Below are 15,587 nucleotides of genomic sequence, written 5' to 3'. Positions count from 1 at the left end.
TTACAGTAGACTTGATACATGGATACAGCAGAGCTTAGCCAACTTCAGGAATACTGAACAGTGGTATCTTGGGTTACAGACACTTCAGGTTACAAACTCCACTAACCCAGAAATAGTACCGTACCTTGGGTTAAGAACTTTGCTTCAGGATGAGAACAGAAAACGCGTGGTGGCGGCGCTGTGGCAGTGGGAGGCCCAATTAGCTAAAGTGGTACCTCAGGTTAAGATCAGTTTCAGATTAAGAACGGACCTCCAGAATGAATTAAGTTATTAACCCGAGGTACCACTGTATTGCAATTGCTTGCTCTGTCCCACATCCATCACGTACCTGTCACCCAGCTCCTTCACCCTCCATGTTTTGGAGGGGTGACTGCTGCAGTGGGGAACCTTCTGTCTGCTCACGGAAGGTTGAAATGGCAGAACAGTGATTCATACAGAGAAGTAACGGGCAGTTGCCTCTTTGGGTGGGCACTTTGAATTCAAGGACCCTCGTTACTTAATGGAATTTTTTGCTTGCGCCCTGAGACACACTAGTTGGGAATGAGCTGATCATTTTAAAGATAAAATGAAAAGATGCATGAAAGAGGGGAGAGTGAGGACTCATGTGCACCCCCATTAATCTGAAACAAGGAATGATGCAGCCCTGACTCATGGAATAGGATACGGAAGCAGAAATAAACACAAACATGTTGTATGAGCTATTAAATGCGTATGAGTCTGATTTCTGACCTATTTTTGAAGGTAGCAGTCACTTAAGAGGCAAAAACAACAGAAGGGGAAACATTGCAGCTGTCTCGTGCACCTGCAAGTCTGCTGCTGGCATCGTGCAATACAAAATTCTTTTTTAGCCTAGAAATTCAGGTTACCTGCTAAATAATGTGCCCCCACCGCTCATTAATTAGCACAGTGGTTTACAGGAACATGTTTTCTAATTTAAAGTTTCTGGAGGTAGGAAAAACCTCTTGATCCTCACAAAAGATTACATACCTTGCTTAACTTCATCACTAATGCAGCCTACTTTGAGAACTGCAAGGGAAGAATTCTATTCTAGTGGTTGGGAGAAGGAGAAGAGAGTTTTCATAACACTGTAAAGGTTGATAAACACAAGTCACTAGAGCTAGTGAAACATAATGGGTAAGAGAAAAAGCTGTCAACCAGGAAGATGATGGCTCAGGTCTCTGTGACGTTAACATGAGAGTGCTGGAGGTGAAATAGTTAAACAGGCTACCCAATCAGAACCCGGGGGGTGGACTCAGAGGGACTATAAAACCAGCTCTGGGAGGGCTGAAGGGGAGTTGGATGGTTGGTTGGAGTGGGAGTGAATTGGGATAGAGTCTGTGGGTAGGTTGAGTTAGTGTAGTGAAATAAGCTGAGTCAGGAACAGTTAGGAACTAGTAAATATCTGAGAGGTGGTTTAGTGAGTGAGAGCAGGTAGTAGAAGTTATAGGTCTGGATAGGCACCCCTTGACTGTAATGGACAGATACCGTTTATAAAACCACACACTTGTTAAACTGCAATAAATAAACAGAAGTTTATGTTCCAATTTAACCCTGACTGGACTTGGTATTGTCCCAGGTAGGGTCTGGGTGGCGGCAGCAAGACCCTGTGTGATCGCCACAGTCTCATTTAACTAATTCACAAGATGGGCACAGGAAGCCACCATCTCTTGGCTTCAGCCACCTCCCATCTGCAATGGGAAGAGAGTCTGAACACCGAACTGATCTCAACTTTTTAAAAATGCTGGGTCAAAATGTGGAGTATTGTAATCGACTTAACAGCTAGAACAGGAAACAATTTCCATGCCATAAAAATGCTAGGCACAATCAAGTAATATTATGTACATGATTTGCCTTTTCTGTCTAAAAGGATTGGTCTCTTTTGAACGGCGCAGTCTGTTCTTTCACTCGGTGGCTGATGCTCTGGGAATGAGGTGATTGAAGATCAACAGATACAATAAATATAGCATTTAAATGAACAACAGTTGAGAAATCTAACAAGGATATAGCAACTCAAAAATAGTAATGCCGAAGAGTCTCCCCACCCACCTTCTTTGCAATATTCTTACTTAGATGCCTGACTGCAATCCCAGAGACACACAAATTTCAAATGAAGAACTGTCTGGAGTTTGAATGCAATAAGGAGCAGAGATGGCGCAAAAGCAGTGAATGCTAAGAGGGAGATAGTTCTGAAATTTCCCAAAGCTCCAATTCAAGAGATGCTTACTGGACATCTGAGAACATGTTGGAATGCCCACACTTTGTGCATTAACAGAAGCACCACTAACTTGTTCCCAACAGCGAAAGAAAGAAAGAAAGAAAGAAAGAAAGAAAGAAAGAAAGAAAGAAAGAAAGAAATGCTAAGGACTGCAGGCACTGACATTCAAGTATAGCTCTGGTACTAAAGAAAAGCTAATTTAACTACAGTAACTACACTACGTATGACCTGACTCAATTAGAGGGAATAAACCAATCATTTAGATTCACAATTGCCACAAAAGTTTTGATCAAATTTGGTGGTTCCCGCTTTGGGTCTAAGGAATTTCGGGGGGAAATGCCAGCATATTCTCCCTAAAATTTAAATGTGAATGTGGAGGCTTTTGTTTTAGAAGAAACATCTGAGGAAGTCTAAAAGAGATATAAAAATGTTTTATTAAGGCTGGAGAAATTTCTGAAAAGGGTTCTTTTCTGCTTGTCAGGATGGTGAGAAGCTGGACCAATATATCGTCACTTCTCTTGCTCACTGAGAAGTAAAAATAAAAAACCAAGAGAACACCATCATACTTGGGAATCAAGGGTGCCAACTTGAATATAATATTGGGGGGGGGAGAGGGGGAAAGGTTAGCCCTGCCCTGCATAATCGATCACAAAAAAGTGCACACACTGTTTGAATGGCAATGCCCATCAACTTGGGGGGACAGACCCCTCAAACTGTTTATTGGGGGAGGGGGCGAAGGAACCTCAGCCCTTTGCAGTTGGCTCCTATGTGTGGAATAATATGACGACGCAAGAAAAGGAAGTTGGATAAAGTTTTACTGTTCCCCCCAAAAAAAGTTGATGGTGGGGTATGGCAGCTCAGCCACCTATCTGCGAGCCTTTGCCAGCTGCAGCTGAGGACTGGGTTTTGCCTCAGGGTGATGAAAGCTACTACTGGAGGTTCAACATCCACTCCCATCCCTCTTGGCCCTACTTAGAATTGCTCTATAAAAATGCCAAACTTCCACCAACTTGGACATCGTGTGAAGGATCATCACTAGTTACCATATTTTTTGCTCTATAAGACTCACTTTTTCCCTCCTAAAAAGTAAGGGGAAATGTGTGTGCGTCTTATGGAGTGAATGCAGGCTGCACAGCTATCCCAGAAGCCAGAACAGCAAGAGGGATTGCTGCTTTCACTGCGCAACGATCCCTCTTGCTGTTCTGGCTTCTGAGATTCAGAATTCCTCCCCCCCCCCGCTTGTTTTCCTCCTCCAAAAACTAGGTGTGTCTTGTGGTCTGGTGCATCTTATAGAGCAGAAAATACGGTACATTTTATGCTGTGCTTGTAAGCTATTTAACTTGGCTTGTACTTCCTTGGTCCTTTATTCTCACCCATGAATAGTCAATCATTTCACGTACAAGCCACTTTTCTTGAATATGTTGCAGATCTTAACCTTTTTGTACTACCAGTCCCTTCATGGAAACCAGATAAAGTAAGTTTGATACATCCCAGACGCTATATTAGATGTCTGGGCCCCCTTGACAGTCCCATGAATCCCTTTTTGCCCTAAAGGAATGCCACCTGAGCCTCTAATATTATTCGGAGGCTCTGACAGCAGCTGCTTCGTAACTCCAGGTCATAAAGAAACATTCAGACTTCATTAAATGTGATAGCCTGCCTTAGCTTTGCCTTTGGAGTTCAGGCTGCTTATGGAGGGCAGGGGTTGGGGAGAAATTTCCAACAGTTTTCTTTGTAAACAAGAAGTCGCATCCTTGCTTGTTGACGCTTCCTGAAGGAAGTTCAACAGAGCGACTCATAACACGTCTCTGCTACAGCAGATCAAATCCTGAGTCCAAAGAAGGTCCACAGGATACATCCAGGCACAAAAGGTGCATTGCTTGCCATAACACTTTACATATTTCTAAAGAGACTACACACTCTGAAGCTTTAAAAAAAACCTGCTAATCTCTTCAGCAATATATGAACCATAGCTCTTTGTTATGTATTCTTTGTTACATTTGCTATTGATCTGTTACCTTCGTTCCCTGTTCACCTTTGCAGAAACCTTTACAACAGTTTAAATTTGTCATAAATGTATTTAAATAGAGTGCACAATATACCAAAAGACAAAATAATAAAAATCAGCACATCAAGCACAAAGCTTCCTTTTTATAAACAAATTTGCTATAGAATTAATTGCAGCTTTATTTCAAAGCAATTTTCTGAAGATAAAAGGTTTTGCAGTGCTAGGGCAAGTAATCCCTACAAGAAAAGTCCCCATATAACACAACAAGGCCATGAAGCCCTTAATATATGCACCGTAGAAGTTCTTACAGGCCAAAATAAGTCAACTCCATTAGCACCCAGAAATGAACCAGCAAGCAATGCATGTGCTAAAGCATAGTTTTAAACATAGCTTTCATATTGTTTCATTTTTCAAATATGCTTCTGTCACCTCTCGTTAGAAGATGGCCACTATGTTCTGAGGTAGAGGAAAATTACAAATGTTATTCTTGGGAAGAATATGTAAAATGTACCGTAATTGCAGTTGTTGACCCATACCTTGCTCCAGCATGAAAGGAAACTGGAAATTATTCCTCAGAGTGCTGCCACGCTCTTTCATAGAAGCAAGGAATTGTTGAGTTGGAAGAGACCATTTAGTAATCTCGTCCAATCCCCTGCAGTGCAGGAATACACAGATGTCCCATATGAGGATCAAACCTGCAACCTTGGCGTTATCAGCACCTGACGCTCTAGTTCAGCATTAGCCAACGTGCTGCCCTCCAGATGCTGTTGGGCTACAACTCCCATGATCCTTGACCACTGTCTGTGGCGGCTAATAAAATCCAACAATATTCGTAAGGCACTATGCTGGGCAGTCAGCTGGCTGAATCAAACTGCAGCATGTTGGATGCAGCTGTAACTTCAAATAATCACCATCAATTAAGAGAGTGGGGATTACGCAGGGAAGAGAAAAAACTGATTACAAGTTCTAAAAGAGTCACTCATATTGCATAAGTTCTCTGTTTCAGTGTACGTCTCCTTTGGAGTCTCTCCTGTGGGGTTTTTTCTTTCTTTTAAGATCACCAAGTGATTAGATAAAATAACTTGTGCAACTGGATCAGAAATATCCGATGCTTTTACAATGACAGCTCATCTTCTCATTTGCGAGTTTTAAACATGTACAGACAGAAACATGGCTGCCTTCAGAAGTGCCCTCTAGCCATCACTAAACAACCCTATTATAAGCTGATATACAGATCTCTTTAAAGTGACACACATTCTGTTATATTAATAATAGAAGAAAGCTATACAAGACTTTTAGACGTTGAGTAGAATAAGCTGTTATTCATGTCCTCAATGGCGCAACCAGACTGGATGCAGTCTTGTGGCTTATAACAATTTTATTACAAACACCTCATGATTTTAAGATCAGGTAGATGGATCGTTCTTCACAGTGAGCTGTAGCTTCCTATGACATTACCAAGCAAAGTAACTTTACTTTCATCTATCCATTCAATATACAGTATAGAGCTCTATTTCATGGGAAATAGAGACCCATGAAGTGCAAAGGTGTCTCCCACATGTTTCCGAGCACAATTCCAAGTGTTGGCGCTGACCTTGAAACCCCTAAATGGCTTTGGCCCTCAGAGCTAGATCTCAGGGTCCGGGCTGAATGACGGGGGTGGAGATGCTCCTTCAGATATACAGGGCCAAAGCCGTTTAGGGCTTTAAAGATCAGCACCAACACTGAATGCTTGAAGAAGGAGCAGAATTGCACCCGCTGGTCATGCACCTCAGCATTTGCCTGCAAAACTTACCCGCCCTTCACAATCAGCATTAGTGAGAAAGAGCCTGCAATGTTTCATGGATCCCTTTCAATCTCCTGGCCTCTGGTGGTCACTCTGTCAGTGACTCGGTTGGCCCACTGAGTCCAGGCTTTCCTTAGTATTCCCTAAAATTAATGTTACTTATTTATAATCCACTTACAAAGCTCTCTGAGTGGTGTGCATAACCTGCTACCACAATCTACTGAGCCACAAAATGCAGGAAGACCTTCCTCCTCTACACTTAATTATGTATATATATCAAAGCTAGCACATGGTATGAGACATACTGTTTCTAAAATCTACCCGTTGCAGAACACATTCATTAATTTAAGCATCTGTAAATCTATTTATCCATGACCAACAAAATCAGAACAAGCCGTCCTTTAGTTAAGAGTAACAAACATTGGTTCTATCTATAACCTAACATCACATCACATCACACACCACCTTCTTTAACAGCTATTCAAACCACCTGCCTTTCATTTATTCCTTTTCCGTCTTCATCTCTCACTTACTCATCTCTCTCACTTATTCATCTCGCTCACTCGTTCTCTACTCATCTCCCTGCCATTTGAGCTCCCTAATCATCCTCTGTCAGTCACTCTGACTCATAGGAGCCAACTCCTGGGGGCCGAGGTCCCTTGTCCCACCCCCAAAAAATATTTCACAGGCATTGACATTCAAATGGTGTGCATGTGTCATGTCTTGTGATCGATTATGCAGAGCGGGGCTTACCAATATTTTATTCAAGTTGGCACCTCTGCTCTGACTTCACTTTCTATTCCAGCATGCTCTCCTTCTGTCAATCATTCTACCACACATTATTCTGTAACAAGGGTCCTAGATTACATGTAACTAGGGATCCTCCACTCAGTCACAAATATAGGGAACCCAATCAAGCAGATGATCTGTACACATGTAACCATGTGAGACCTCTATCTCACTAATGCTATTTTGGCAAGTGCAGAGGAGGGAGTAGCTAGGTATACTTGCCTTGGGTCTCAGATGGCTAAACCGGCTGAAGGGGACCCATTAGGGACTGGCTGCTTTTTCCCCTTTCCCTTTTTAGTTTATAACTTTATTTATAACGAGATTCCTGCCCTGGGCCTCAGACAACCTCTGCACAAGCCTGGGTGTAGGTATGGCTACTGATGTACGGGCAACAGTCTTGCTCCTATTTCCCCCACAGGCCAATTGACTGCATGGATGAAGCCCCTGTAGTCTTTCTGGAACACTTGTGGGCCATTGCAGCTCAGAAGAATCCCCAGTAACTTTCTGAGGAATACCAGGATTTCCCAGAACACATTTTGAAAATCACGGAGATAGTGGCTGTACAGTCACCCAAGTTTCTATATTATTGTTTGTTTCCAGGAAATACCTATCTGAGGATCTCAGCATTTGTGGCTTGCCATGCTAAACGCAGCCAACCAGCCACTTAGGAAAGCTCAATATGGCAGCTTGGCATCTGCCTTGGTCTACAAGGGATGAGTAGGTGTGAATGGATTTTCAAGTGCCTTTCAGATTGCATGACTGCTGTGCTGTGTTTGGCCCAGGGGGATCATAAATTTTGGAAGCATGGTCTTACAAAGGCCTTGAAGACTGATTATAAACAAAAGTATCTGGGGCAAAGGTGTGGTAATGTTTAACACATCAGGATGAAGACCCCAGATTGTGGGGACATGCAATTTAAACTTTACCCCTAAGGCATGATCCTGGTAAGAAGAAGAAGAGTTTGGATTTGATATCCCGCCTTTCACTCCCTTTAAGGAGTCTCAAAGCGGCTAACATTCTCCTTTCCCTTCCTGCCCCACAACAAACACTCTGTGAGGTGAGGGGGACTGAGAGACTTCAAAGAAGTGTGACTAGCCCAAGGTCACCCAGCAGCTGCATATGGAGAAGCGGAGATGCGAACCCGGTTCCCCAGATTACGAGACTACCACTCTTAACCACTACACCACACTGGCGTAGTGTGGAAGTTTCCCTCGCCAAAGCTGCTTATGGCAATTTACCTCCTGGAATGAATAGCGGCTTTGAGGGTGGTTTTTTAAAAAATTTAATGAAATTGACATGACATCACAGGTGGGGCAGGTTTAAAGCTAATGATAACCGAGCAATTCAGTCACTGCTCATTTTCCAACGTTGCAATGCAATTCCTGTCTGTCCAAACAAATATTCCATATTTAAATATACATGGAATATGGAAAACACACATTAAAATACTTTAAAACAAAATACTTTTTTTAAAAAAAACCAATCAATTAATGCGGAAATGCAATGGGCTGATTAGTAAAAAGTGTCATGGATCAGAAATAGAATCACCCACATCCAAATGAACAATCCCTCCCCACAGTGTGTTCTAGTCCTAATTAGCCCTGCACCTGTTATTTCTTTAATTAAAAAAAAAGATATGGAATGGAATGAGACCACAAGTTTCTCATCTCATTTCATCTGGTCCTCAGTCTCTCCTGTTCTCTCTCCAGGACTGTCTCCATGTGTGAGGGAGCCCTGGGATAAAATGTCCTCTAGGAGGACTCCTATATTGGTTGGCCATGCTTGGCTTACTGGTAGCAGTGCTCCAAATAGTGCCACCCTAAATCTAAAATGCTCTAGAGAAGGGGTGGATACCCCATAACCAGCAGGCCAGATCCAGCCTAGGAAACCATCAGTCCCCCAATCTGGACCTCAGTGCTGTGGTTCTCTGTCTGCTCTTTGGAACTGTGGTTGAGGGCCTAATTAAAACTACCAATTTGACACCCAAGACCATTTTGGCCAAGCCATGTCATAGGGCTGACAAAGATGAGCCACCCTCGCCCCACAGTAACGTCATATTGAGGACAGGGTGGAAAATCAAAATGGCAGCTAGATGCAGCCATACTATGTTAGTTTTAAAAAATATCATTTTGTAAAAAACACAATTGTGGGTCCAGGGCTAGTGTCAAGAGTGGGACCTGCCAGGATGTTGGGGCCCTAGTAGTTACCCACAGATGCCAGGCACTGACATTGAGTGGATAGCTCAGTAGGTTAGAGCATGGTGCTGATAACGCCGAGGTTGCAGGTTTGATCCCCATATGGGTCAGCTGTATATTTCTGCATTGCAAGGGGTTGGACTAGAAGATCCTCAGGGTCCCTTCCAACTCCACAATTCTTTTATTCTATGATCTATGACCAGCCAGACGCTGACAACAGGCCTGCCAACACACAGACACACAAGCTGCTGACACTTCAGAGCTGGATGTTTCTATTTGTTTTCTTCCCCTAAACCTCTCTTTGCAGATCAAATGCAAAATCGGTTGTGAAAAGGGCAGGAAAGGAGAAGGCCTTTTTCCGTGACTCCCCGTTGGAAGCATTTTGGGTATATGTCCACTTTCAGGCAGAACATCTATTTTTATTATAGTAATGAATTTTTTGAAGAAATTTTGTTTCAAAGACATTCAAATTCAGCTGATGCAAAGGAAATGGATTCCGTCCCCTGTCAACCTTTTCCCCATCTATCCTCTTGATTCTTATTATAATGCTCGATATTTATTAGGGCAATGAAAGTCTGGTGTTTTTATATAAGCATCTATTTTTAACACACTATGCTTGGTTGTGATTTATCAAATCTAACAAAGTGATTTCAAACAATATACAGTACAATTTGTTTCTCTTGCTCAATTCTTGTTGGTACTCTCTCAGCCTCTTTTACCACAAAGCCATTATGCATGCTCCTATGGCAGCCATTTTGTGGTATGCCACACCTCCACAGCAGCCATTTTGTGATGTGCCAGGCCCCCACAGCAGCCATTTCCCACCCCCCACTGGTGCCCATGGCACTTTCCCAAAATTCCACTGGCCCAAATGGTTGACAACCCCTGATAATATCACACAATTCACAATAAACTCAGTTTAACAAAATATTTCAGAGCTAAGTCACATGATAACTTCGTTGAATAAAAACCCTGGTGCTTCAATTGTAAAGGCTCAGACCTACCAGAAAGCTGCCCTCTCTACCCCCTCCCGAATAACCCAGCATGCATGTGGTTGATGAAGAAAATACACACTGTAGCTGCTGTGCAATCTCAAGCATATTTGCTTGCCGCTGAGAGGAAAGAAATGTGTATTTTCAAAGTCTTACATTGGTTTCTGAAACAAATTTCTGAGGCCATTTAGCCCTCTCATTTAAGCACTGAAGCTTATTCTTTTACTTTTCTATCTGTAAGGCCAAACATAAACCTAGCTGAAGATATATCAATATTATATTGTAGTATATATTATTTATATAGCACGATCAATATGCATGGTGCTATGTTATGCTTCCCTGGTTGAGTGAAGTCTAGCCAACACATTAGGTAAAATCTAGTTTATATTCTGCGGAATTCACAAGGATAGTAATATTGGCATCCACAAACCACAAGCCTGGGTCTCCCTTGTACTGATGTCACAAATACACCGACATTGTTTTGTATGTTCCATAGTCGACTTCTCACACAAAAATCAGATTATAGATCCCAGTGCTTTCTCTAATTAAGCCTTGTTTTTACATGCATCTTACACAAGAGTCATGAGCTCTTTATGCTTCCCTGAACCCAACAAAACCACAGTATGACTGCGACTGAAGAACACACAACATAGAAACTTTATATGAACCAAACAGACCATTTATTAATAGCAACACATTGAGGGTTGTGAATCAACATCCGACATATAAAGAGTTCAGTATTCTACAGATGGTCCTTAAAAATATCTCTCATCAGAGACCATACAGGTCCATAAAGGTTAAAATCAACCATTTGAATCAGGCTCAATCTGACAAAATTCTAAGGGATTCAGAGCAGTCTACTCTGTTTTTCTTCCTTCATTTCTTCCTACAGTATAGTAGCCTGCAGACATAGGTGTTGAGAGATGCCAGCAGAAACTGAATGATATCTTCAATCGTATAATTCAATTCATTGGCACCTCAAACAGGAACAGTCCACACTACATTTTTGTTGCAGGTCTCATCCCACTGACTTGTTTTTAAGGCCACATCCACGTTGTTTGTTCATTTTCTGGAGGCAACCTAAGTTTATTATTGGAAAACACTGAAACTTAATGACGAGTGAGATATCACACAGGATAACAGTTAATAGATTCGTAGGTAAGCAATAATTGCATCTTGCCTCCTTGCTGCATTTGCGTGTTCAGACCTTTAAACCTCCCCCTTAAATAAATTCAGACAACACTCAAATTTTGGTTTGGTTTTTGGCAGAATTTAGGCCACAACTTTATTGATTACAGAAAGTGACTGGTTGCATAGGCTCTGGTTCGACTAGCTCCCTGCACCGTTGCAGGTAGCGCTGACCCAGGGCACCAGCATAGGCCAGCCTAGGGTGAACACCTGGATAGGCGGAAAGCCGGGAACAGGTTATGTCCACCACCCAGGTGTCCCCCTGGACTCAGGAACGGGCACAACCCCCTCACAGGGTTGACCAAACCATTGAGTCCCTGGATTCCTTTAACGGAATAGCCTTCACATAGGGATGGCGAGAGCATTCTCCCATCCCTATCACCTGAAACAGAGCCTATCCACAACCTTACAAGTTGTGACGATTTGTTACATGGCAAGCGAAACCCAAATGGCAACAGCCAATCAGCCAAGTGGGGAAAATTCCTGCCATGCCCCCGTCCCAAGGACAGACAACACATGACGGCATAGCAAGGTCAAGCGCACAGCCCTAAATATAGGGAGAGGTGGGCGGGTGTTCCGATGCACGCACCGAAAGAGGATGCACTGGGTCACGTACATGGGTCTATATAGGTTCCTTAATCCATTTAGCCTGCATCCCATTAGCTTGATTAAACCCAGCATCAAGGGACCTACCAACTGGGTGTCGTGGCTATTCAATCAAACCCACCCACAACACAGGGTTTGGTTGCCAGTACATTTTTGAACACTGGCACTAGATATACAAACTGCTGCTGAAGAAGTAAGAAAACCTGCATCTCCAGTAGCTGGCTGGGTTAGTTCCATATTAATTTGTGAGCCTAAAGAGCAGGCACCCCCAAACTCAGCCCTCCATATGTTATTTGGGACTACAACTCCCTTCATCCCTAGCTAACAGGACCAGTGGTCAAGGATGATGGGAATTGTAGTCCCAAAACATCTGGAGGGTCAAGTACCCAGGACCAGCCCAAGACATTTTGGCACCTGAGGTGGACCCCCAAATTTCAGGTAAGAAGGATGAGGAAAGATCTATATCAGGAATAAAGGGGTGGGGGAGAAAGCGTGACATTGGGATCTGCTGTCCTTGTGAATCCTTCCATCTGAGGTGGTCACCTCACCTTGCCTCACGGGTGGGACGGCCCTACAAGCATCTAGTATTGCTTAATTTTTTTAAAAAAGTATATTTCTAGTTTACACTTCTTGGTTTTTTATGGTACAGAAGCTCAAGCAATTTCCAACCGTCTTATGAGATTCTTATACAGTATTTAGATATCCCCTCTTTCTTCTGTGGGCCTTTATTCCTCCCTTTCCAGACTAATGCCTAGCACTTCAGTATAAATATTCTTCATTAACCACGTATCAATAGATTCCTCAAATGGTGACCTTTCTCTGATACTTCCGAAATGTCTACTTAAAGAGCTTTAAATATATATATTTGCAAGTACTCAAAAAAGAAGAAGAGATGATCTTGCTCCATACTGACATTTGCATAATTATATATTGCTATGAAAGATATACAGAAAGAAGGGATTTATTACATAAAAGATCCCCCCATTTAGTTAAATTATGTCATTCCAAAACTTCTAGGTTTCCTGACAACCCTGAATCAAATGCCTCTCACACATTAATGGTGAGAAATTCAGACTCGGCTTAGATTTATAAAATTTTCCAAAACTTCCATTATAGCTCAGAGAAGACATACCTGCTTTTCTTTGAATGACATGCATGCTGGCACACATACGCATGCACACACACACACACACACACACACACACACCTATTTTTAAATTTCTTTGAACATTTTAATATAATATGATATACAGCTAATTAAAGGACACACAAACGCCTTGTTATTCCATTGGATTCTAGTAAGCAGTTGCTGAGCCCCGCCCCCATGCCTGTAGAATTAATTATTCCACTTAATTTTTCTACTAAATTACTACAAGAAATTCTTGCAAAGATATTTTTTGGTTTTTCAATTGCAAAAAGCACACCATCAGTACACAGGCTTATTTTATTCATAATCTTGGAATTGAACAACTTTAATTCTAATATATTGCCCAACTGCTGTAGCAAATTTTAGAGATGATGCTTCCATTTCCTTCTGCTCTGTAAACAGCTGCTACCATCCTAAAACACTCACCTCCAGACTTATTTTTAATAGGTGACTCATTTGCCCTTGTCAGTTTGTTTATTGAATCCTTAGCACACTTTGCAGTGTTTGCCCAATATCTGATTTATATGAAAATAATAATATACATCAAAGTACCATACTTAAAAGAGCTTGAGCGTGTTCATTTTTATTTATGATCTTACTCAGTACTGACCTACTATTGTCCTCAAAGTCATTCAAAGTTTTGGGCCTTAAAAAGTTTGTATTTAAAAAAAGAAAACAATTTTAATGTTTCTGCAAATCACAACACAAAGAACGGTGCAACCATTTAGCCCTCATCCCAACATATATATGCATGCACATTTATATATCATATTTATATATTTTGATAAAAGGGATAAGGATATCTCCCAAGATTTGCTCTTCTCCAAAAGACAATATATCAGCCGGGTATTCAAACTACAAATCCTTTTGTAAAGACATAATCTCTAGCACACCAATGGAAAGTGGCACAAGAACCCAGGCTCCCAGATGTGCAATGGATGCATAGAGAGATGTGCCCTGAAACATGACGCTCATGTGCAGTGGGGATCCCTGGGTGTGCTTCCTAAACATCATGCACCTGAGGCATTGCTCCTGCCCCCATGCTAGGCCCTTGTCTAGGCAGCTGTTCCCCATCCATCCTACAGAGCAGTTGCAGCAACAGGGAGCCCCAGCCTCTCCAATGGATTATGTACTCTTCCTCCGACGGGCTACATGCATGCAGATCTTCCCTCCTCACTCCTCTTCTGGTTCTAGGAGACAGCAGGTCAGGAGATGGTGGGAATTCGCTCAGCCCTCCACTTGACTGATCAGCCTCTCCCTCCTCATCTGACATGACCAGTGTTCCACCCACTGTCTTTGATAGTTCTGAATGTTTCCCAGGTCCTGGTTCCTGCCTCCCGGGGGTCACTAAGCTACATAAATTGCTGACCCTTTCTCCCAAGTCAGTTTCCAGTCCCCTTGTATCTGACACACATACGTCCAAGCCCTGCCAGTCCCAAACATCCTGCTTTCCTTAATTGCATTACATAGACGTAAAACTGGGACATGGGTGGCGCTGTGGGTTAAACCACAGAGCCTAGGACTTGCCAATCAGAAGGTCGGCGGTTCGAATCCCTGCAACGGGGTGAGCTCCCGTTGCTCGGTCCCTGCTTCTGCCAACCTAGCAGTTCAAAAGCACGCCAAAGTGCAAGTAAATCAATAGGTACCATTCCTGCGGGAAGGTAAATTGCGTTTCCATGCGCTGCTCTGGTTTCGCCAGAAGCGGCTTAGTCATGCTGGCCACATGACCCGGAAGCTGTACACTGGCTCCCTTGGCCAATAAAGCGAGATGAGCGCCGCAACCCCAGAGTCGGCCACGACTGGACCTAATGGTGAGCGGTCCCTTTACCTTTACCTTTAGATGTAAAATTAAGTATTTCTGCTTAATTTGTGTAGGATTTGATTGTTGAGCCATGCCTCTCAACATTCCTCTGATGAAAGTAGGGACATTTCTCACTCCCCCCCCAAAAAAACCCCCTAATGCTCCTTGGTGCCCCATTCCCCCCCCCAAAGCATTTCCTATCAGAAGAAGGGACACAACATGCATGCCCTCCACCATCCTGAGAAACCCCCTTTATCCTGATTTTATTCTATTCCTTGGTAGTTTTAGAAAAAGAAAAACACAGACCAATAAATAATTTTTTAGAAAGGGGCAAGATTAGACGTGGACACGCAAAGCATTAAAAAGAAGCAGCAGCAGCAAGATTCCTTGCGCTCTGTGACCCTTCTTCCCATCCAGGGTGGCTCTGCCCTCTGCCTGCCCCTCAGAGCCGGCACATCACATGGGGCTGGGCCTCGGTAGTGGCAGTCTCTCCCCCTCCTCACCCACTCTCCAGCAGCTGCTATGAGCTGCCCAAGGCAGGATGCCAGCAATGGCAGCCATGGAGAGGCCACAGGATGTTCCCTCAAAGCTTTCACTGCCACCGTCCCATCTCAGGACTAGTGCCAGTTCATCCTCCTCCCTGAGCTTAGCAGTGGCGGCACTGGCAGGGGAAATAGGGACATTCTGGGATCAAATCGGAAGCCGGGATGGCTTTTGAAATCCCAAGACTGTCCCTGGAAAATAGGGATACTTGGAGGGTATGTTACTCTGCATTCTGTAAAGCAGAGCTCTAATGTACCTTTTGTTTGTTTGTTGAAAAAAGTGGCTGGCTTTTGCAGTCACCAGGATAAACAGGTATC

At 43.0% G+C, this 15,587-nt stretch overlaps 1 protein-coding gene across 6 annotated transcripts in view; it reads right to left on the bottom strand.

Moving 5' to 3' along the window:
* Positions 1-15,587, bottom strand: part of LINGO2 (leucine rich repeat and Ig domain containing 2) — a 418,322-nt gene that overhangs the window by 247,008 nt on the left and 155,727 nt on the right. Inside the window, exon 1 of one of the 6 annotated variants that reach the window (XM_081894257.1) lies at positions 9,662-9,837. The exons of the other annotated variants lie outside the window; for them this stretch is intronic. The gene's annotated coding sequence lies outside the window, so the exon portion shown is untranslated. Of the gene's footprint in view, positions 1-9,661; positions 9,838-15,587 lie in introns of those variants that run through there. 6 annotated transcript variants of the gene reach the window in all.

This window comes from Podarcis melisellensis (genome assembly GCF_964234715.1).
Source record: "Podarcis melisellensis genome assembly, chromosome: 17".
Taxonomy (NCBI): domain Eukaryota; kingdom Metazoa; phylum Chordata; class Lepidosauria; order Squamata; family Lacertidae; genus Podarcis; species Podarcis melisellensis.
Note: the sequence above shows the minus strand (reverse complement) of the source record. Positions and strands in the feature narration are given on the sequence as shown.